Source organism: Oryzias latipes, chromosome 13 (genome assembly GCF_053564925.1).
Source record: "Oryzias latipes strain Hd-rR chromosome 13, Olatipes_Hd-rR_3.1".
In the NCBI taxonomy this organism is placed as follows: Eukaryota; Metazoa; Chordata; class Actinopteri; order Beloniformes; family Adrianichthyidae; genus Oryzias; species Oryzias latipes.
The window spans coordinates 34,311,821-34,317,588 of NC_136249.1; the positions used below are offsets into that span (position 1 = coordinate 34,311,821).

Below are 5,768 nucleotides of genomic sequence, written 5' to 3' on the forward strand. Positions count from 1 at the left end.
GTCATCAGTGCGCCGACACCTTAAATGTCAGTTCAGGCTCAAAGCTGAGCAGCATTAAAACAAAGATTATTGATCTGAGATTCAAAGCAAACACCTGATCACAGACGTTGACAGTCCTTCCTGTCTGTTGGGGTTTTAAACGTTAACTCCTTGACTTCCTGCTGGAGGCGATTCGATCATTTCATCAGATAATTACAAGCTTGTTACTCAGAAAATTCAGTCTGCTTCTCAGGCTCCAATGTCAAACATTCAATCCTGAAACAGTCATGAATTTATTTACAGTCTTAATCTGAAAACAGAATTTATGACAATCCTACCGGGAAGAAAAGTGTTTGTATTTTCACCTTATGTTGACACATTTCTGTTACTTTTGTTTTAGTTTACATAAAATCTAACAGCTAGAAAATAAACGTGTGTATCCCTTCTTAACAGATTAATTTAATCTAGTTCATCAGGTTATGAATCATTTTGCAGAGGAGGAAGCTCCATCCAGTATCCATCAAGATACTGGAGAATATATTATTTGTTGGAGAAAATGAAGAGAGATGAAATGAGAACAAACTCATGACTAAAGTGCCGCAGGAGTTCACTGTTTGACAGTTTCTCTTTTATTACTGATGCTGAGACAAGACTCTGACAGTGAGCTGTTTATGTTGTTTTTCTTCTCTGTAGAAGGCCCAACTTCTCTTTCAGTGCTAAGAGTAAAAAAAGGCTTTGATTAGGGATGTCTGTGCGCCCTGTCATTGAAATAATGCTGTCATAATACTGTGACCCTTTGGCATATGACTATAGTGGGGAAAGAGGAGAGCGGCGCCACCAAATGTCCAGCAGAACATCCTGAAAGCTTCCAGAAAACCCATCAGTACATTCCAGGAGCAGATTCCAACTGTCAGGTTTCAGGAACTGGATCCCTGGTAAATCCTCCAGAACTGAGAGCTCCTCTAGATCCGGGCCGTTATTCTGTAAAAGCCCGGTGAAACAGCGCCGAACACCAGCAGGCTTGGAGGCCCGACCTGCGTCCCACATGTCCGTCCCAGCGGCATGGAGGCTTCTGCGTAACCACTGCTATTGTAGATGTCCCCCTTCAGGTGTCACTCTGGAGGTTCCAGCAGGCGCACCACGGCGAGTAGACGGGCCCAGAACCTGATCATCAGAACGGGTGGACGGCCGCATGTCCACCTGCAGATGCAAAAGACGCAGAGATGCATCGGTTTGGATGCAATACTATCAGATTTACACAATTCATGTTTCAAAAACACTTTAAACAACTAAACATCTTTAATCATCTTCCCCTGGGGGTCCTCCCCCTGGGGGTGGGACGGCTGGCCCCTTTCTTCCCCTCTCCTGGACCAACCGTGGGCCAGAATGAGACCATTGTTGTGTTGGAAGATGGAACCCTGTGATGACACGTCTAATGGTGCTGAAGACTATTTACTTTTTGAAGTTCCCAGGTAGAAGCTTGAACCTTCATAGAACTTTTTTGATTGTCGACTGCTTTGGGTGGTGAATCTTTAATTTGGTCACTCGTGATGCCCCCATTGAGAGCTGCTGTAAGTTTTGTTTGCTTAACCCTTGTGCTATCTTGCTATCAAGATAGCACAAGGGTTAAGAAGCCATCCACCTATGACAACACCGACCCTCTTTGGTGAGTCCAATGCTTGTGTGTTCACAAACCTCCTTTATGCCTTAAAGTGTGGATGCCATGCTTTGAACAACTTTGTCAAATAAAAAAGCCTTTTAAACGCTGATTCTATTGATACCAATAGTTAGCGTCGAAAAAAATCCGAAGCATATGAATAATAGACATCTTTCGAAGGAATCAGAGATTTGAATTTGCCGCTAAGAGCGCAGGCTGGAAGTGACCTCGATATGACCTGTGACGTCACGAAAGGCATTGACTTTCGCAGTTCCGCTTCGGACAGCATGTAAACGAAACAGGTAGTCTTCGTTTCTCTCATGTTTAAATCTGTTAATCATCAACATGCCAAGTCGTTGTGTGGCAGCTGGATGTAGCAATACATCTAGTGAAAGTGTATCTGTGTATAAATTCCCAAAACAAGAAACGCTGCTGAAACAATGGACAAAACAAGTGCAGCGAACGAGGGCGAATTGGGTGCCAACTGCTTCGTCAACTTTATGCAGCGAACATTTTGAGGCAGACTGTTTTGAAGAAACACCACAGCTCATGAAAGATATGGGAATGCATGTCAGATATAAAAAAGTATTGAAACCGAACGCAATCCCCACCATTTTCAAGAGATCGCTAGTGGGAACGTCCGAAACAGAAACGCCCAGTACCAGCACTGGCAGCAGCCAGTACAAAAAGAGAAAATCTGTGACCGAAAAGCTGGCACAAAAGAGAGTGAGTTTAACGTTTAATATATATACGGTATATATATTGATATAAAAATTTCCCTATGCTATATTATACATAGGCCTAGGCCCTAGAGTAACAGATCTTTATACTGAATAATCCTTTATTTTAATTAAATGTTGCCTGTACACAACTAACCATGCCGTGTTCTGGAGTCTAGCCGAATCTTCATGCTGGCTATCGTCATCGGCCTCACTAGACCTACTACTTTCTGCTATATCCTCCTCACTTTCGCAAAAGGGTTCGAATCGATACGGTTGCAAAAGTGACTCATCATCATGATAATCTCCGCAACTTTCCTCTTCATCTTTCTGTTCATCTGATGATAAATCGCTAATAGAGACGGTAGCATCACTCTGTGCTTCGCTATCGGTGCTAGCCATGTTGTCTGCCTTTCGTTACGTCACAAACATGGCGGCGCAAAGTCGGCGGAATACGTGAAGCCGGCGGCCGTCCTCGTTGTTTATATCGCGTTTTTCGCTATTTATTCTTTTTCGAAAAATATTAAAAACAATCGCAACATGAAATAGAGACTATTTACTATATTTTGGCTTATTAAAATAGGCCATGTCACCCACACTTTAAGCCTCCTTTAAGCAGACACGTTGATCTGTTTATCCATTTACAGACCATGCAGGGTTTGGTGTCATGCTGATCACCATGATGACTGCTCTACCTGGGATTTGAACCCTTGACCGGTCAACTGGCAGACAGGCTACAGCCAGTTGGACGTAAATGCAAGAGACCTTTGACAGCAACGTAAAGGCTGATAAAAACACAAAATCTGAAATAAGCTCTGACTATCTAAACCTTAAAGTCCCAGTGCAATCAATAATTAAAGCATGGTGTAGCCTCCAAGTTGTGAGCGTGGGGAATAAGCCTACTTCCCATCATGCCTTTCTCTCCTGCTCTGCCTCGGAGCAGGAAGCTTATTTTCAGGGTTTTTTCTACGTCACAAATCCGTTCGTTTCACAACGATTTAAGTAGAGTAAAGGCCCGTACACACCGGGACGAATATTCGCCAGGCGTTATTCGCCAGCGTTTTTCGCCACGTCTTTTGTGTTCACACCCAGGCGATTTTCGCTGACGATGAGCCGAGCGAACATGCAATTTCCTTCCCTGACATTAGATGGCGCTTAATGTAAACAGAAATACTCCTGTACACAAGGTGGCGCTGCGCAACTTTACGATTCTTAAAGTCGCTTTTCACTCAGAAGAAGAGAGCAAGTATTTACGCGCTTGTCAGAATCATACAAAGAAAACATGAATATTTCAAGCATCAGTAGCTCCAACTGGTACTTGTTAAGGGGATATTTAAGAATGTCCGTCATTATTTCTTTGCGGCAGTGTAGACGCTACTTGGCGTCTATCTTCTTCGCTGGTATGTGTGCTCAGCAAGGCAGTTTTGTGTTTGAGCGCCCCCAAGTTGTGTTTTACTGTAACTTCAGAAGCTCCAGACACGTGTGCAAAAGTGCCATTCTCATTGGTCGAATAGATTTCGACGCGACGCGTCGAAAAAAAAAAAACGAACCCGAGGCGTTTTTTTTTTTGACGCTTTGGCGCTTGGCGTTTTTTCGCCTCGGTGTGCACACTCACATTGGTGCCCTTTGTTTAGTCACGAGGCATTAAACGTCGGCGAAAATCGCCGGCGAAATTCGTCCCGGTGTGAACAGGCCTAAATACTCAAAATTGTGATTTGCAGCTTACATTTCTCCATCATCAGAAAAAGGCCACAAGAACATGTAAAAATCCAAAACACTATTTTCATTAACTAGCATACAGTACAGACCTAAAGTTTGGACACACTTTCTCATTCAAATGAATGGGAAGGCGTGTCCAGACTTTTGGTCTGTACTTGTGTTAGCAGGTTAGTAACTGCACTGCGGTGCTGCGTGGTACCTGGACTACCGTGTCAACTTCACCTGGAGAAATTCCTACAGAATCAATTAAGTCACACACCAAACAATTCCTCTTTCTCTGACTTCACTCTCAGCCAACTACACAGCTGGGAGTGAGACACACGCATAATCATTACTCCAACACATCTGGACAAAAAAACAAAACAGGAAATAACACAAACCACTTTCACAATAACATACATAATAGAAAATAAATGCAAAATAAAACAGAAATTGAGATCACATTCAAACAACTTGTGAACAAAAATTTACTAAATTACCCAACGCATCATAACTAATACCAATCAGATTATGATTCTAGACTCCACCCACCCCAGTAATCATACTTTTACTTTGCTGCCATCTGGTAAGCGCTACCGTAGCCTGATGGCAAAGACCGAGAGACTCAGGAGGAGCTTCTACCCCCAGGCCATCAGGCTCTTAAACTCTAAACGTGTATCTTAATAATCTAAGTCTACAGTTTACATTCAGGCACTTTATTTTGCGTTCTATATTTCATTTTACAATACACATTTTTTTCTTATTTCATCTTTACATAGCTTTACTTGTATATATTATGTATATTTTCATCTGTGCTGTTTTCCTTAATTATTTGCACTGTCCACGGAGAGGACCTGGCGTACATTTCACTACTGGTTGTATTTGCTAAATATAACTTTGTATGTGACAAATAGAAATTCTTGATTCTTGATAAAAAATAAAACAATTTATTAAATGTTTACAAAACCTTTTATCTGATCCAAACTTACAGTTTCTGTCAGTTCTTTCACTTACTGATGGAAACGCTCAGGTGAAGGTCCAGCTGTCATCCTCCATCCATTCACTTTATTCCAACTCATCTTTTTCACTTTCCCTGTCAATCCAAACTGACAGGAAAATTTGAATTTCCTCATTTCTGTTCCCTCTTTATTCTCGTCTCTGCCAGTTCAGTCTCTTGCTTTTCCTTCATTCATCTTCCCTCCAGCGCTCACCTTTCTCCGTTCTTTTGTTGCTCCTGTCAGCGTCCATTCCTCTCTCCTCCCGATTCTCCTCCTAGAGATGACGGGTCAAAGCAGGTTGTCATTAATCCAACCCAACCCCCCCCCCCCCCCCCCCCCCCCGAGGTCTGCGGGGATGATTGATGGGAGGAGTCTGCAGAAAACCCCTCAGCCTCTCGGCATCAGAGACAAGGATTAAGATTCTAGATGGGGAAGAGTGAAAGAAGGAGAACAAGTTAAAGGAAGGAGGTCAGACATAATTAAAACTCTGTTATCAAGCAGTTCTTCCATCTCAGAGTGCAAGGGATTACAAATTACTTTGACGCAAGAATAAATGTAGAAGCAGATTCGGGTGAAGACCTCATGGTGTGTTTTTTCATTTTTATTCTCTGATTCCTCCTACTAACGGTCAAAACTCCTTACTTTGTTTGACTTACTTCAGATTTAGTGATGCAGAATTTTTCATACATAAAAGTGTAAAAACGCAATGAAAGATGA

The 5,768-nt window shown here is 42.4% G+C and overlaps 1 long non-coding RNA gene across 1 annotated transcript; it reads right to left on the reverse strand.

Moving 5' to 3' along the window:
- Positions 1-576: 576 nt before the first annotated feature.
- Positions 577-5,330, reverse strand: LOC111948479 (uncharacterized). Its single transcript, XR_013647195.1, has 2 exons — positions 5,068-5,330; positions 577-1,179 (listed from the first exon to the last, which is right to left on the reverse strand). It is a non-coding gene; the product is annotated as an uncharacterized LOC111948479 (long non-coding RNA).
- Between the last annotated feature and the right edge of the window lie 438 nt (positions 5,331-5,768).